A 19,266-nucleotide genomic window follows, 5' to 3' on the forward strand; every position below is an offset into this window, starting at 1 on the left:
TACCAACAAACATTCTTCATGTGCTTACTCATCTAATGTCTTATCTTGCTCTGCAAGGAACAGGGACTGTTTTACTCTGCACCATGTCCCCCACATTCAGCTCAGCAACTGACCCATAGTGGTCAATATATTTTTCGAATAAAGGGACAAATGAATAGACTTCTTTGGGGCATTCTCTTCACTCCAGAACCTTTCAAAATTCCATCCCATACCTAAATTGTTGAGTCTGTGGCAAATGGTTTTTGCTGTTTGCTTACTGCTAAGAAAGCAAATATTCATCCTTTGAAGATAGATTTTATTTTTAGAGGGAGATAAAAGCCTTTTGAGATTGAATTTGCAATGAGCGAATTTGTCACAACTAGGTAACCTAACTTGAGTTCCAAAGTGCCTTGTGATTATAAAACAGTAAGACTGTGTGTGTATGTCCTGTGGATACTGCAGAAAAATTCTAATGGTTGTCCAACCACAGTGGTTCTCACCAGTGTACAGTCTATAGGGAACAACTCGATTGGTCACATACATTCTAGCACATCTGTTCAAGATTAGCTTTATTGCTTTCTAATTAGATTTCCGATGTGTCTAGTTTAGTCCAGTGGCCTCAAACATTTTGTACTTAGGACCCTTTTGTATTCTTAAAAAGTACTGAAGAGCCTCAAAGAGCTTGTGTAATAAAGATTATATCTATCAATATTCACCATACTAAAAATTTAAAAGCATCTATGTATTAGATCACTTAAAAATTACATTTTTTGATAAGTTTTTCTGGAAAAAAATCCAGTGTCACTCACATATGTGGTTGGAAAAGGAAAAGTAGTTTAACAGCCTTTTCACATAATCATGGATATTCTTTGATACTATACCCAAACTTAACAATTGGCAGTTTCTTAAAGATTAGTTCAGTGTGAAATAAGAAACCACATCAATGAAATTTTTGTACTTTGTTACATTAAAATCCATTCCTCTGTCCTGCCTGATTTGGATTGACCCATGCATGATTCTGTAATATCACCATATTTGGTCACTTAAAAATATTGGTTCACTGATACTGGTCCTTCCAAGTACGTGAATTTTATCATCCAATATCAAAAAATAACACTCATTAATATCATTACTAATATGTTAGAAAAATCTGGAAGTACTGGGAAGTTGTCAAGTTCATGGTGGTGGCTATGAGTTTTCCAAAATTGGTAATCTTAGTAATTTTTTAAAGCTTGAATTTTATCATTGGCAACAAATATCATCAGTTATTCTTCTTAATAGTGATCAGATCAGTCGCTCAGTCGTGTCTGACTCTTTGCAACCCCATGAATCGCAGCACGCCAGGCCTCCCTGTCCATCACCAACTCCTGGAGTTCACTCAGACTCACGTCCATGGAGTCAGTGATGCCGTCCAGCCATCTCATCCTCTGTTGTCCCCTTCTCCTCCTGCCCCCAATCCCTCCCAGCATTAGAGTCTTTTCCAATGAGTCAACTCTTCGAATGAGGTGGCCAAAGTACTGGAGTTTCAGCTTTAGCATCATTCCTTCCAAAGAAATCCCAGGGCTGATCTCCTTCAGAATGGACTGGTTGGATCTCCTTGCAGTCCAAGGGACTCTCAAGAGTCTTCTCCAACACCACACTTCAAAAGCATCAAGTCTTTGGCGCTCAGCCTTCTTCACAGTCCAACTCTCACATCCATACATGACCACTGGAAAAACCATAGCCTTGACTAGATGAACCTTTGCTGGCAAAGTAATATCTCTGCTTTTGAATATGCCATCTAGGTTGGTCATAACATTCCTTCCAAGGAGTAAGTGTCTTTTAATTTCATGGCTGCAGTCACCATCTGCAGTGATTTTGGAGCCCATAAAAATAAAGTCTGACACTGTTTCCACTGTTTCCCCATCTATTTCCCATGAAGTGATGGGACCAGATGCCATGATCTTCGTTTTCTGAATGTTGAGCTTTAAGCCAACTTTTTCACTCTCCACCTTCACCTTCATCAAGAGCTTTTTAAGTTCCTCTTCACTCTCTGCCATAAGGGTGGTGTCATCTGCATATCTGAGGTTATTGATATTTCTCCCGGCAATCTTGATTCCAGCTTGTGTTTCTTCCAGTCCAGCATTTCTCATGATGTACTCTGCATATAAGTTAAATAAACAGGGTGACAATATACAGCCTTGACGAACTCCTTTTCCTATTTGGAACCAGTCTGTTGTTCCATGTCCAGTTCTAACTGTTGCTTCCTGACCTGCATACAAATTTCTCAAGAGGCAGATCAGGTGGTCTGGTATTCTCATCTCTTGAACAATTTTCCACAGTTTATTGTGATCCACACAGTCAAAGGCTTTGGCATAGTCAATAAAGCAGAAGTAGATGGTTTTCTGGAACTCTCTTGCTTTTTCCATGATCCAGCGGATGTTGGCAATTTGATCTCTGGTTCCTCTGCCTTTTCTAAAACCAGCTTGAACAGCAGGAAGTTCACGGTTCACGTATTGCTGAAGCCTGGCTTGGAGAATTTTGAGCATTACTTTAATAGCGTGTGAGATGAGTGCAATTACATGGTAGTTTGAGCATTCTTTGGCATTGCCTTTGTTTGGGATTGGAATGAAAGCTGACCTTTTCCAGTCCTGTGGCCACTGCTGAGTTTTCCAAATTTGCTGGCATATTGAGTGCAGCACTTTCACAGCATCATCTTTCAGGATTTGGAATAGCTCAACTGGATTTTCAAGAAAATGTCTACAAAATAACCATGGGGAAAAAAAGGGTAGTTGAGCTCAAAGTTGAAACACATGGTTGCTTTTCTTTGAGCTATATTGGGTATAGAAGTGCTTTATTCTTTCCATTATGTTGTGCTAAGTCACTTCAGTCCTGTCTCTTTGTGACCCTATGGATTGTAGCCCACCAGGCTCCTCTGTCCATGGGGATTCTCTAGGCAAGAATATTGGAGTGGGATGCCATGCCCTCCTCCAGGGGATCTTCCCGACCCAGGGATGAACCCACGTCTCTTCTGTCTCCTGCATTGCAGGCGGGTTCTTTGCCACTAGCACCATCTGGGAAGTCCATTATGTCAGACAGAATGTTAGAGAGACTCAGGATTAAATGAAATTAATATTTTTCACTGCTTCACCAAGGAAATTCTTAACTGAAACTGGCTTGTCTTTTTCTTTTTCACTGTGACATTGTGGTGGTGAAGAACACAATGACTACTGCCCGGTATCTTGATTTGTGCAAAAGCATCAGCAGTTTGACCACCATTGCTTTCACACTATCAGTGCAAATGTCAACACGGCAGCAAAGGCAAATAACATCTTAGTATTATAATGAAAATAGTTCTGACCTTTCTAATCCCCTGAAAAGCTCTTGTGGACTTCCAGGAGTCTACAGACCACTCTTTGAGAAAAGCTTGTCCATCTCTCTGCTATGAAACTTTCTAAGAGCCCTCAGCAAAGGTGTGCCATTACCTTCCAGCATATAATGACCAGACAGTACACTGCTAAAACAGTGTCAACCTGAAACTGGAAGATGGCTCAAAAACCATGAGAGAAAACAGAATGTGTGACAAGAGAGACTCAGCTACAGAGGGTAAACGATTTTTGTTACAATATGTTTGGACATGAACACATCATAGCGGCACTGATTCTAAAACCTGCTTTACTTTGTCCACATCATGCTTCAGAAACTAGCAGCAGTGGCCACTATCTCCCGCCGGATTCTTCTAATTCCTATTTCTCAGAGTACAAACTCCAAAAATATGGGTTCACTTTTGAGGGGAAAGGCAACACGAATTCAGGGAAGAGACACCTTCACCTGTAACCGGAATTTGCCTTTTAGCACAAGTTTGGTTGCTTCCTACCAGTCGGACTTGAGTTCTTACTTCTGGCTAATTTCACTTCATCTTCTGTCTCTTTCCAGGATGATTTCCTGATAGTGTTTAGTAACTAATTAGTAAATTCCTGATGACATCTGAGAGAGGACAACTTTGTAAGATAATTATTTATTTGGGGGAAGCAGGTTTTATTTGTCTCACATTTTTTTCCTTTTTTTAAATTGGAGTATAATTGCTTTCTGAAATTATATAAATACTGCAGTGGTTTCTTTAAAGCATGTGGCAGCTGTAGAGGTAAGCTCTGAGTGGAGCAAATGCACTTTGTTCACAGTCAAGGAGTAGCAAGCAGGGGGAACCCAGCTCTTAAGGCCCTCTGTGTAATGTTGAACAACTCGGGTTGCTGCATTTGCCCGGCTGGCCCCAGGGAAGAGATCTCTGAGAGGGAGCAATCCAGGTAGGATCTGGATAAGGTAGAAAAGAGAGGAGGCTACATTTGTCCCATCAGTGTGGTCTGTCATCAGGGAAAAAAAAACCTTTCCATCTTCTTAGCATCTTCCCTGGCTCTGAACAGTGCAGGAGTTCTTCTGGGGAGAGTTCATGCCACTCCTGGGATGGAGCCTTGCACCAAAGCTTCAGTCTAGCACCAGGTCAGTGAACCAGAAACAGTGAGAGAGGTTGCTGGCCAGCAGCCTCACCCCGAGACTGGATGTGGGGCACCAGGTAGATTCGGACGTGGGATCTCCCAGAAGTGGATCAGCAGCTCCTTCCCATCTCTGCACGCAGAGTGGATGACACGGACTCTGCTGGAGCCCCTGACTGATGAAGTGCAACCAAGAGAATTTTTCCCAAACTGCTGTGTCAATAGACAGGAGGGCAAGATTATGAAATATGAACCAGGAGAAGGGGAACGGGGGTCAGAATGTTTTTCTTCTTGTGAAGAGAGGATCACTGACAGGAGAAAACTCAGCCTGAGCTAAGGCAGCCCATGGCAACAAAAACAAGAAAGTGAAAATGAAAGTCACTCAGTTGTGTCCAACTCTTTGAGACCCCCTTGGAATTCTCCAGGCCAGAATACTGGAGTGGGTAGCCGTTCCCTTCTCCAGGGGGTCCTCCCAACCCAGGGATTGAATCCTGGTCTCCCGTACTGCAGGTGGATTTCTTACTGTCTGGGCCACCAGGGAAGCCCAAGAATACTCGAGTGGGTAGCCTATCCCTTCCCCAAAGGATCTTCCTGACCCAGGAATTGAACCGGGGTCTCCTGCATTGCAAGCGGATTCTTCACCAACTGAGCTATCACAAAAACAAGGGTACTGTCCATTTTCAGAAGTACAACACCGTCATGCGGCATTTCCACACACCATGTGACCACTGCTACACCTGCCTATAACCAGATGAGGTGGGCAAAGGGGAAAAGTGAGCGTCACAACTCACAGAGTGCTGGGGAGTATTTCTGTAATAAAGAAATACGCATGTTGTAAGACATACATTCGACCACAGGCTTGCTCCTCCATGTAAAGCTAAAAGTAGGAATGAATGCCAATGTGAGTAGTTTTAGAAACATTTCTTTTTGATGTCACAAAAAGTAAGAAGGACCTAACCTTTCTCTCAGATGTAGAGCATTCACAACGAGAACAGAAGGTATTCTGTTTTGGATGTTTCTGATGAGATCGTTACATTTCTCTTTTTTCTTTTCTTCAAAACAAGAATAAAGGCACCCAATGACTTTCAGTATGCCTTAGTCTTTATTACTCCAAGGACATTAAGAGTTGACAGTGCACACAATTCTAGTAATAAGGGTTTGTTTGGTACCTGGCTAAAATCGCCAGTATTTGGAGCTTTCTCAGCTTGAAGCTCCTGTAGGCATCCTGTTGGTACCTATTGTTAGAAGAATTGGGAAAAGACTCAAATGCTTTGAGCCCGGGCTTCCCTTCTGTGAAATGTAACAACGATATCTACTTTACAAGTGCTAGAGTAAATAAAGGAGACACAGCACAGATAAATGTGCAAAGCACAACTGCCTGGCACAACAGTGCTAAGTACATTCATTCAGTGGTGGGCTAGAGTTGACTCATATGAGCTCATAAGAACTCACTGTTATATTTTCTGGAACTTGGTGAGCCAGCGGCTAAACCACTGGTAGCCTGAAACCAACCATGGCAGGACTATTCACACAATGGAAACCAGCAAATTGTAAATCAGGGTTCCTTCCCACCTGCTTGCTAAAGATTTACAAACACACTACTACTGCTGTTAATAATTTTTTTTTCTTTTCTCCTATTCAGTATTGTTCTAAAGAATAGGATGAACTAAATATTTGCTGCATATAATTGTCTTGAAAATGTGATGAATTTTCTTTCACTGGGGTCAGAGCCTCTGTTGGTTTAAAGCACCAATGAAGAAATTTTGGGATTCCAGGCATCAGCAAGCTTAGTGGTTAGAGCAGACACTGTTTCTGCCTTCCCAACAACCATCTTCCCGCCTTCCCTTTCTTCCCTCATCACAGAACTAGATTCCTTGATTTCAGGGAAGGCGGGCTCTGATCCTAATTTATAGCCCCAGAGATGGATAACGATTGCTCTGGTCAGTCAGGGCAGTGTGATTTTCCCACACCAGTGATTGGTCTAGAACCACTCACATAACTGAGTTCTGGCTTCCCTTCTCAGATAAAAGATGCAGACCCTTGTTCCATACTACCCAAAGCAATCTACAGAATTAATGTGATCTCTAGCAAATTACTCATGAAATTTTTCACAGAACTAGAACAAATAATCCTAAAGTTTATATGGAGCCATAAAAATACCTGGAATTGCCAAAGCAATTCTGAGGAAAAGGAAGAAAACTGGAGGCACAATCCTTCCAGACCTCAGATGATACTACAAAGTAACAGTAACCAAAGCAGCATGGTATTGGCATAAAAACAGACATAGGGATCACTGGAACAGAATAGAGAGCCCTGAAATAAACTCATAAATCCATAGTCAATTAATCTTCAACAAAGGAGGCAACAACATGCAACGGAGGAAAGACAGTTTCTTTAGCCAGAGGTATTAGGAAAGCTGGACAACCAGCATATAAATCAATGAAGTGAGAACACTCCCTAATATCATGCACAAAAAATAAATTCAAAACAGCTTAAAGACTCAAATGTAAGACATGACACCATAAAACTCCTAGAAGAGACAAGGCATAACATCCTTTGACATAAATTATATTAATGTTTTCATAGTCAGTCTCCCAAGACAATAGAAATATAAGCAGTAATAAACAAATGGGACCAAACCAAACTTATAAGCTTTTGCACAGCAAAGGAAACTATTGACAAGATGAAAATATTTGCAGACAATGTGACTGACAAAGGTTTAATCTCTAAAATATACAAATAGCTCAGACAACTCAATAACAAAAAAAACAAACAACTCAATCAAAAAAATGGGCAGAACACCTATATAGACATTTCTCCAGAGAAGATGTACAGATGGCCAACAGGCACATGAAAGGATGCTCAACTTAACTAATTATTAAAGAAATGCAAATCAAAACTACAATGAGGTATCTATCACCTCATACAGATCAGAATGGACATCATTAAAAAGTCTACAAATAACAAATGCTAGATAGGGTGTAGAGAAAACAGAACCCCCTACACTGTTGTTGGAAATGTAACACTGGTGCAGCCACTTTGGAAAACAGTTTCGAGCTTTCTTAAAAAATCTAAAAATAGAGTTACCATATGATCCATACTCCTGGGCATGTATCTGGAAAAAACTCTGATCTGAAAAGATACATGCACCCCAATATTCATAGCAGCACTATTTATAATGGTCAAGACATGGAAGCAATCTAAATGTTCATTGATAGATGAATGGATAAAGAAGATGTGGTATATATATACAACGGAATACTACTCAGCCATAATAAAAAGAATGAAATAATGCCATTTGCAGCAGCATAGGACCTACAGATCATCATACCAAGTGAAGTCAGGAAGAGAAAGATAAATATCATATGATTTCACTTAGATGTGGAATCTAAAATACGATACAGAAGAACTTATTAATATTTACAAAACAGAAACAGATTCAGACATAGAAAACAATCTTATGGTTACCAAAGGGGAAGGCTTTGGGAAGGGGTATTTAGGATTTGGGGATTAGCAGATACAAACGAGTATATACGAAATAGATACACAAGGTCTTACTGTATAGCACAGGGAACTATATTCAATATTCTATAATAAACCATGATTGAAAGAAGGGGAAAAAGAACACACACGCTGGTACTCTGCTGTACACCACAAACTAATACAAATTCTAAATCAACAATACTTCAAAAACAAATAAATAAAGCAGACTCTTTTAGAAGAAAGCTCTTGAGTCTTCTTCTGCCCATTCACTTTTGCATGGAGATGAGATGCCATGTGACTCTGAGACAACAGGCAGGAGGCAGAAAAGCCAACTCCGAAGAGATCTGAGTGGAGGAGTGAAGAATGTCTATTTTTGTGGCAACACTACTGAGCAATGAAAATGGCTCTCACCAATAAAAATGGTTTAAACCCCAACCTATATTTTTTATTACTTACATTATTCTATCATTTATAGCCCAAAGACTCCCTATCTAATACGGGAGGGCAGTGTATTGCAAGTGCGGCTGTCTTTTCAGTTTCCTAGATTACATTTTGCAGTTAACACCTCCTTATAAAGCCCATCCTGGCTCTACTGTCAAAGAGCCCCAGGCTCAGAGTGAGAGGAGACCATATTATGGTGAGGAGAAGCTGGTATGGAATGGGAGGGGAGATGTTAGTGGGTCTGTGGACTTCCCTCTGGACCTATATGGGTTTATTCAGCTTTAATAATTGAATCAATCAAAGACAGACATCACTTTGAAGTTCTTAAAGGGACTTACAGGGTATCCTTCTAGGGTACAATGTCATTAGGATCTTCTCACTATTATTTTATCCAGACTTATTTTCAATGCATACAAGGAAAGATATCTGGGAAATTCATTCACAGCTGGCAAATAAATGGAAGGGCTGTTTTCTTAAGTATAATTGCTGTACAATATTATGTAAGTTTAGTACAGTTCAGTTCAGTTGTTCAGTCATGTCCGACTCTTTGCGACCCCATGACTTGCACCACGCCAGGCCTCCCTGTCCATCACCAACTCCTGGAGTTCACTCAAACTCACGTGCATTGAGTCAGTGATGCCATCCAGCCATCTCATCCTCTGTCATGCCCTTCTCCTCCTGCCCTCAATCCCTCGCAGCATCAGTCTTTTCCAATGAGTCAACTCTTCGCATGAGGTGGCCAAAGTATTGGAGCTTCAGCCTCAGCATCATTCCTTCCAATGAACACCCAGGACTGATCTCCTTTAGAATGGACTGGTTGGATCTCCTTGCAATTCAAGGGACTCTCAAGAGTCTTCTCCAACACCACAGTTTAGAAGCATCAATTCTTCGGTGCTCAGCTTTCTTTATAGTCCAACTCTCAAATCCATAACATGACCACTGGAAAAATCATAGCCTTGACTAGACAGACCTTTGTTGGCAAAGTAACGTCTCTGCTTTTTAATATGCTATCTAGGCTGGTCATAACTTTTCTTCCAAGGAGTAAGCGTCTTTTAATTTCATGGCTGCAGTCACCATCTGCAGTGATTTTGGAGCCCCCCAAAATAAAGACTGACACAGTTTCCTGTTTCCCCATCTATTTGCCATGAAGTGATGGGACCGGATGCCATGATCATCGTTTTCTGAATGTGGAGCTTTAAGCCAACTTTTTCACTCTCTACTTTCACTTTCATCAAAAGGTTTTTTAGTTTCTCTTCACTTTCTGTCATAAGGGTAGTGTCATCTGCATATCTGAGGTTATTGATATTTCTCCCAGCAATCTTGATTCCAGCTTGTGCTTCTTCCAGCCCAGTGTTTCTCATGATGTACTCTGCATAGAAGTTAAATAAGCAGGGTGACAATATACAGCCTTGACGTACTCCTTTTCCTATTTGGAACCAGTCTGTTGTTTCACGTCCAGTTCTAACTGTTGCTTCCTGACCTGAATATAGGTTTCTCAAGAGGCACGTCAGGTGGTCTGGTATTCCCATCTCTTTCAGAATTTTCCACAGTTTATTGTGATCCACACAGTCAAAGGCTTTGGCTTAGTCAATAAAGCAGAAGTAGATGTTTTTCTGGAACTCTCTTGCTTTTTTGATGATCCAGTGGATGTTGGCTACTTGATCTCTGGTTCCTCTGCCTTTTCTAAAACCAGCTTGAACATCTGGATGTTCATGGTTCATGTATTGCTGAAGCCTGGCTTGGAGAACTTTGAGCATTACTATACTAGTGTGTGAGATGAGTGCAATTGTGCAGTAGTTTGAGCATTCTTTGGCATTGCCTTTCTTTGGGATTGGAATGAAAACTGACCTTTTCCAGTCCTGTGGCCACTGCTGAGTTTTCCAAATTTGCTGGCATATTGAGTGCAGCACTTTCACAGCATCATCTTTCAGGATTTGAAATAGCTCAACTGGAATTCCATCACCTCCACTAGCTTTGTTCATAGTGATGCTTTCTAAGGCCCACTTGACTTCACATTCCAGGATGTCTGGCTCTAGGTGAGTGATCACACCATCATGATTATCTGGGTCGTGAAGATCTTTTTCGTACAGTTCTTCTGTGTATTCTTGCCACCTCTTCTTAATATCTTCTGCTTCTGTTAGGTCCATACCATTTCTGTCCTTTATCGAGCCCATCTTTGCATGAAATGTTCCCTTGGTATCTCTAATTTTCTTGAAGAGATCTCTAGTCTTTCCCATTCTGTTGTTTTCCTCTATTTCTTTGCATTGATCGCTGAGGAAGGCTTTCTTATCTCTTCTTGCTATTCTTTGGAACTCTGCATTCAAATGGAAATATCTTTCCTTTTCTCCTTTGCTTTTCACTTCTCTTCTTTTCACAGCTATTTGTAAGGCCTCTTCAGACAGCCATTTTGCCTTTTTGCATTTCTTTTCCATGGGGATGGTCTTGATCCCTGTCTCCTGTATAGTATCACGAACCTCCATCCATAGTTCATCAGGCAGTCTGTCTATCACATCTAGTCCCTTAAATCTATTTCTCACTTCCCCTGTATAATCATAAGGGATTTGATTTAGGTCATGCCTGAATGGTCTAGTGATTTTCCCTACTTTCTTCAATTTAAGTCTGAATTTGGCAATAAGGAGTTCATGATCTGAGTCACAGTCAGCTCCTGGTCTTGTTTTTGTTGACTGTATAGAGCTTCTCCATCTTTAGCTGCAAAGAATATAATCAATCTGATTTCAGTGTTGACCATCTGGTGATGTCCACGTGTAGAGTCTTCTCTTGTGTTGTTGGAAGAGGGTGTTTGCAATGACCAGTGCATTTTCTTGGCAAAACTCTTATTAGCCTTTGCCCTGCTTCTTTCTGCACTCCAAGGCCAAATTTTCCTGTTACTCCAGGTGTTTCTTGACTTCCTACTTTCGCATTCCAGTCCCCTATAATGAGAAGGACATCTTTTTTGGGTGTTAGTTCTAAAAGGTCTTGTAGGTGTTCATAGAACCATTCAACTTCAGCTTCTTCAGTGTTACTGGTTGGGGCATAGGCTTGGATTACTGTGATACTGAATGGTTTGCCTTGGAAATGAACAGAGATCATTCTATCATTTCTGAGATTACATCCAAGTACTGCATTTCAGACTCTTTTGTTGACTTATAATGGCTACTGCATGTCTTCTAAGGGAATCCTGCCCGCAGTAGTAGATATAATGGTCATCTGAGTTAAATTCACCCATTTCAGTCCATTTTAGTTCACTGATTCCTAGAATGTTGACATTCACTCTTGCCATCTCCTGTTTGACCACTTACAATTTGCCTTGATTCATGGACCTAACATTCCAGGGTACTATGCAATATTGCTCTTTACAGCATCTAACCTTGCTTCTATCACCAGTCACATCCACAACTGGGTATTGTTGCTTTGGCTCCATCTGTACAATGTAATGATTTAAAATTGTGGTTATACTCTATAGTTATTATAAAATACTGGTTACATTCTCCCATGTTGTACAGTATATCCTTGTAGCTTATTTTATACCTGATAGTTTGTACCTCTGACTCCTCTACCCCTCTATCGCCCCTCCCCTCATCCCTCTCCCCAGTGGTAACTATTGTGGAATCAAAACTACCACAAACCAGTGTCTCTAACAAAGAAGGAGACTGACAGATACAGTAAATGAAAGAGGCTTTCAGGGGATGCTGGAGGAGGTGGTAGGCTGTTCTAGAGGCTATACCTATTAACCTTTCAAACAAAATTTGAGATGAATGTGTCATCACAAATCTGAGAAAATAAGAACCTGAAGGGGAGGAGGCTTTTCCAGCAGAGAAAATAGTGAGCTCGCACATGATACCCTGGTCAGGTGTTGGAATCTGCTTAGAACCCCCTAAATGATGGAAATCTTGCAGCCAAGTCAGTGGACTCCCGCCATCAACGGGGCAGGGAAGAGGGCACTTCAATGAAGAAGTAGGCAACATAGATACTGTTTCTGGAGGCAGCTTGGAGGCAAAATCAGAGAACACTCTGCCAGAGAGGAATGGTTTCCCTCCATGCTCCACAGCAGGGGTTTTTCCAGATTGCTGTAGGAGCTCTGGGCTCAGGAGACCGGATGTGTGATTCAGGAGGGTACAAAAACAGTCCTATATGCTTCATCTCCTACAGCCACAGTTCCCAACTCATCTCTCTCTCTGCAGAGTCTATGACCATGTCTGATGGCAGCTTCTTCCTACACGTCACAGGCTATAAGCTTCATAGAGCTCAGCTGGCAGGCGAGTGCAGGACGGGGACAGTGCCAATAGTGAGAAGCCGCATCGAGGGCCTTCAGAGCTGGGAAATGACAGAGCATGCTAGGAAGTCTATGAATGGCCTCTGAGGCTGTTTAGAGCTTATCAAGTCCTCCTTTCTCCTTTTGCTGAAAACTCCCATGGCAGTGAAAGGAAGCTCTGTCTCATTTATTTCAAAGGGGGATTTGTAAAAAAAATATATTCAACATTATCCAAGTAGCTCTTTACTGGCTCATTTTCAGAGCTAAATATCTCAATTGTTGCAAAACATTTCTTTTTCATATGAGTCAAAGCAACTGGGGATGGGGCCGGACATCAGATGCATTTTCCATTTATACATTCTGTTTCTCTCTCTTTAGGAGGTAGCCAATGCTTAAGCCTTTTCAGAAACTATTTTTAGGGCACAACTGCTCACTGATAAGAGTTCATCAGAATAAAATCAACTTCAGGAAGCAGGGGTGTTCCTGCAAAGCGCTCTTATTATTTGAGATCAATGAACTCCAAATCCCCTAAAACTGTTGCAGACCCACAGAAGAAGTCTGTCCCTGTGTAGAAAAGTAAGCAAGGATGTGCCGGGGCACTCAAGGGTCATGGCCTTTATTTGGGGGGTGAGTGGAAATTCCGACCACCTCACTTCTTTCACATCCAGGAAGCAGGCAAAAAAAGCTGTGTGTGTGTGAGCTATAATTGTGCTACAATGACGTCATTCAAAGTAAAAACTATAAATAGTTTCAGTGACAGAGATACACTCAGGTTACCTTTAAAAATAAGTGTTGGGAGCTGTGTTTCTACTTCTGCTATTATTGCTACCAATTAAAAAATGGGAACCATCCCCTCAAAGCCAAATACCCTGCCATAGGCAGATCAGGAATTGGTGTAGCCTGGGGTGAAAGTGGAGGAGGAATTTGTCCAGCTTCATTCACACAGGTGGCTGCCACTTGTGCCTCCTCAGTTCCTCTGCCCACCTCTGCCTCCATTTCACTATTTCTGCTTTCTCATAGTTTTTGCTTCCTCATCTTATTGCTTCTGTTCCCCTTAGCCTCACTGGCCACGTGTGAGTCTAACTGTATCTCCCAGTTTCTTTCAAGACACGCACTCAGCCGCTGAGCTTGCTTCTCCCTGCCTCACTCACCACGTGTTTCCTCATTCCAGACTCTGAGAGAGGATTTAATGGCTCAGTTCATCTCTTCCTATATGGCTGGCGACCCTGAGATCGATTGCTTCTAGATACATCCAGTTGTAAACTATGAATGGAATCGTGTGGTTCAAAATGTGGCAGTCCTGGGCTTCCCTGGTGACTCAGTGGTAAAGAGACACGAGTTTGATCCCTGATCTGGTTAGATCCCACTGCCACGGAGCAACTAAGCCTGTGTGCCATAACTACTGAGTCTGTTCTCTGGAGCCCGAAAACTGGAATTACTAAAGCCTGCATGCAACCCACCCCAAGTACTCTTGCCTGGCAAATCCCATGGACAGAGGAACCTGGTAGGCTGCAGTCCATGGGGTTGCTAGGAGTCGGACACGACTGAGCAACTTCACTTTCACATTTCACTTTCATGCATTGGAGAAGGAAATGGCAACCCACTCCAGTGTTCTTGCCTGGAGAATCCCAGGGACGGGGGAGCCTGGCGGGCTGCCGTCTATGGGGTCACACAGAGTCGGACACGACTGAAGTGACTTAGCAGCAGCAGCAGCAGCAGCATGCCCTAGAGCCTGTGCTCCACAGCTGAGTTCAGGCTATTGGCATCAAGTCACTAAATGTAGCGTTGGGAGGAGAGGCTCTTCCAGGAGGTGTGAACAGGCTCCAGCCCACCACTTCCACTGGCTCTTCACACAGTCTGCTCTGCTCAGAACCACCTTCCCCAAGTTCTTCCACTTCTCCCCACACACTTCCAGGCTAATTGCTACAAAGCTTCAAATAGTGGCAAGCTGCAGCCACCTTGCCTGGGGGCAATGCCCCTCCTACCTGCTTCTACGTTCCCAGTGTTTCCCCCTAATACAGATGCTTGTGAGTGTCTCCATTAGACCCTGAACTCAAGGCATCCCCCAGACTGTGCACAATATCCAGCACATAGTGAGCACTCCAAAATACTTATTGCAGGCACGCATGAAGATTCTCTGTCTAATGAAATCTCTTCATGGGGGCAGCTGTTGACCTGCTATGAGGGCACACAGAATATATTTACTGAAGATGTAAACAGTGTAGCTTGGAAAAGACTCCAAGAGTTGGGTTGGTCACTGGCTCATTCTCACTTCATTAAGATGCTTGTGCCCAAGAGATCAGTAATTGCATTTCTTGGTCCCTAGTCCTGCATTTGCCTTCCTGTCCCTGAAACCCCAGGGAGGCATTCATTAGTGAATGAGCACCTCTCGCAAGGATGGAAGATGTCTGTGTGCAAGCTGAGTGCTTCACTTGTTTTGGTTTGTGAGAAATGCTCGCCAGAGGGACAATAAAGCCATCAGGCTAGGGTGTGTGTGGCACAGCAGAGGATTCTGGGGTGATGGTGGGAGGGATATGGGGACAAGGAGCAGTCAGGAAGAAAATTTGAAGGGTATTGATTCATTCTCAACATGTTTTCTGAGCTTGGAGGGAATGAACATTTTGTATTCAAGGGACTTTGAAGGTTGATTTAATATTGCACCCTTTTCCTGGAAAATCAGAGATATAGATCCTTCTGACTCTCAGCAACAAAAAAAAATAGACCAGCACCTCAAAGAAGAGTCAGTGTCTATTTGTACAGGAGATAGGAAATGAAGCAGGTAAGCCCCCTGGGTACCCCGTGGAAGAGACTCGTATGCCCATGTCCCTGACCTCCCTGCACCTCCACTCCAAGGGATGCTTAGGGTTGGATTCGTAAATGGGCACACATCCACGGGCACACTGCCTGCAGACAGGAAGTGGACCACCAACAGCTGCTGCCTTGGGAGTGTGCCTTTATCATCCCGTGGACTCTATTGAAAGGGAAGGGAATCATCATGCCTTGAGCCTTGTAATATCCATAATATCATTGTTATTGGTAGAAATTTTTCCCCTTTATTCTCTGCTTCACTGACTCCTCCTATTTCTTTCAACAGTTTCTAAAACATTTTCACATAAGAGAAAACATTTCCAGAACTCCACCACATACATATCAGCCCTGAAGTTAGGTGGGGGTAGAAAAACAGAGAACTTTACAGACAAAAGAAGTGGTTCTTTACCTGGGACCATGATCCCCAAGGGAGTCCATGGATGGCCTTCATGAGTAAAATTTCAACTGTTTGGGGGAAGTGTCCATCACTTTCACAGGTGTGTCAGAATGGTTCCTTCCTGAAGCCCTCAACAGTGTTAAGAGCTGGCCTGATGATGTCATAGAATAAGGCTGAACTCAAGGTATTAGGAAAGCACATGGCCTCAAAACAAGCCTATGTGGGGATCAGAGCTCAGAGGTGATGCGCTAAAGAAGAGAGAAGTGGGCTTGGGCCTCAGACAGGTGAGCTTTAAGTCCTGGCTCTGCCCCTGAGCCCCTGGGGGACCCTGGGCAAGTTGTGTGACATTCCTGATCCCAGGTCCTCACTTGCTGCGAGATCTAAGTGGACAGAGTCCTGTGTGCTTGAAAAGCTGGGCGACGTGGCACAAGTTATTTTTAAACAGTTGGCTATATTTTCCAGTGCTAGGCTTAGTATATTCTTCCATCTCTAGACATTTTCAGGTGAAGAAATTCTAACTTTAAAGCAATGAGTCCAATTGTTCATCTGGAAAAGCACAAGAAGTACGCAGACTTTTGTGAATGTTCTATGGTGTACTGAAATTAAGAAAAAAAATTTACCTGAAAAGGTATCTGGGGGTTAAAGAAAAATAGCAAGGAGCATATTGTTCAAAAATGCAGTAGTACACTGTTTAAAAATAAGTTTATTCTATGTGCCCAGACTTTTTCAGACATCCTCTATATTCAGGTTGTTGAGACACCATTTTATTTATTTTTCCCTGTAGTTGAAGCAGAGGTTTGCAAACCCCAAAGACACCAATCAGCAGCACAGCGAGAGGCCCCCTTGTCCTGGGGCTCCGCTCTGTCAGCTGCTCATCCCACACTGGCGTGTGTAGCTGGTCACACGCCCTGTCCTCTGCATCTGCCTCTGTCCCTCTCAAGTCCAGGAGCATGGGGGTGTCTAGCAGCCCTCCTGCGTGCTCTCACCCTTGACAGACTACCACCCTGGGTCTGTCCTGAGGGGAAAAGACAGCTGATCAGAGAAGACTTCAGTTGCATCTATTCACATGATCATGGTTTTCTAAAAAAAAAATGATGGTTATGATGGGAATGTAAATTGATACAGCCATGATGGAGATGGTATGGAGATTCCTTTAAAAAACTAGGAGAAAAACTACCATATGATCCAGCAATCCCACTACTGGGCATGTACTCTGAGAAAACCATAATACAAAAAAACAACAACCAAAACCAAAAAAGAAACATGTACCCTACTGCTCAATGCAGCATGATTTACAATAACCAGGATTGTGGGAGCAACCTCGATGCCCATTGACAGATGAATGGATAAAGCTGTGGTACATATATACAATGGAATATTACTCAGCCATAGATAGGAACAAATTTGAGTTGGTTTGAGTAAAGTGAATGAGCCTAGAACCTGTTACACAGAGTGAAGTAAGTCAGAAAGAGAAAAACAAATACTGCATGTTAACACATACACATGGAATCTAGGAGCTTCCCCATGGCTCAGTGGGTAAGGAATCTACCTGCAATGCAGGAGACAACAGTTTGATCCCTGGGTCGGGAAGATCACCTGGAGGAGGGAATGGCAACCCACGCCAGTATTCTTGCCTGGAGAGTCCCATGGACAGAGGAGCCTGCTGGGCTACAGTTCATGGGGGTGCAAAGAGTCAGACATGACTGAAGGGACTGAGCACGCATAAATGAGTGGAATCTAGAAAATGGTGCTGATGAAACTATTTTCAGGCAGCAGTGGAGACAGAGAACAGACTTGTGAACACAGTGCAGGGGAGGAGAAGACGGGATGAGCTGAGAGAGCACTGAAACATGCACGTTACCGCATGCAAAGCAGATAACCAGCAGGAAGTTGCTGTATCACACAGGGAGCTCAACCTGGTGTTCTGTGATGATCTACACGGGTAGGATGGTGTGGGGGTGGGGCAGTGGTTGGAGGCAGGGTCTAGAGAGCGGGGACATATGTATACTTATGGCTAATTCATGTTCTTGTATGACAGAAACTAACACAATATTGTATAGCAATTATCCTCTGACTAGAAATATTTTTTTAAAGTAATGGGGAAAATGATGATTAAAGAAGAAGCCTGGAGGGGTCTTTGTCAGCCCTTCTTCAGGTGGGTGCTCCTGCTGAGTGCCTCTGGAGGCCCCTCCCCTTTCCTTCTCTTAGCTCTTCGCACCTGGATTGCAACTGCTGGCTGGATGCTCTGTCTTCCTCCCTGGCTCACGTCCAGTTCTCACCAGCACCAAAAGTATCTTTCAAAGTATTATTTCTTAAAGAAACTAAAAGCTTCCTGAAAATGTTAGTATTTGAGATTACTGAGTTACACTTGGAGAAAAAGTTACTCAAATAAGAAATGTCTCCTTAGTAAAGCCAAACATCGGAGCTACAACTTCCCAACTTGTTTTCTCCTGTGAAACCGTGATATTAAGGTAAGAAGACACACAGGAAGCAAACAAGCTCGTCAGTGTGCTAACAGATTTTTACTAATGAAGGGAGTACCCAGGTGCCCTCTCAAAGCCCTAGATCTGCTTCAGAGACGTTTCCTCTGTGAGTGTTAGTCACTCATTCCTACCCTTTGTATCCCATTGACTGTAGCCCACCAGGCTCCTCTGTCCATGGGGATTCTCCAGGCAAGAGTGGGTTGCCATTCCCTCCTCCAGGGGATCTTCTCGACCCAGGAATTGAACCCAGGTCTCCCACATTGCAGGCAGACTCTTTACCATCTGAACCACCAGGGAAGCCTCTGTAAGGAGCATACCAAAGACAACATTGGGTCTGGAAATGTAAGGCAAATGGTTCCCAGCCATAGCAGGGAAAAGGATCTCCTAGATGGTTCTTGGAAAATGTAGTTTCCCAAAATATAGTCCTGGAGATGCTGATTCCAGAGGTCTGAAGTAGGGCTTGGAATCTGTATTTAACAAATGCTGCCTCTGATTCAGTTGATCAGTTAGGTTGGGGACTGACTTCTGAGGAATCTGTAACTGACTAGTCTTGAAACCATTCTCCATGACTCATGTCTCTAAAGCCAGGGATGAGTATGTGTAAGAATCGCCCACAGAGCTCATTAAAAATGCAGATTTCACATCCAGTAGAAAGTGGCTAAAATGACAAAGAGAGACAGCAGCAAATACAGGTATAGCAGGGGAGCAGCTGGAACTCTTATTACATTGCTAATGGGAGTGTAAAACTGTACAGTCTTTTTGAAAAGCTGTTTGCCAATTTCCTATAAGGTTAAACACATACCTACTCTGTGATCAAGCAATTCCACTCTTAGGAATTTACTCAAGAGAAGTGAAAGCATATGTTCACATAAAGACTTGTGTACTAGTTGGAGAAAAGACAGTCTCTTCAGTAAGTGGTACTGGGAGAGTAGACAGCTATATGCAAAAGAATGA

The sequence above is a fragment of the Bos taurus genome, chromosome 2 (assembly GCF_002263795.3).
Source record: "Bos taurus isolate L1 Dominette 01449 registration number 42190680 breed Hereford chromosome 2, ARS-UCD2.0, whole genome shotgun sequence".
NCBI classification, from domain to species: domain Eukaryota; kingdom Metazoa; phylum Chordata; class Mammalia; order Artiodactyla; family Bovidae; genus Bos; species Bos taurus.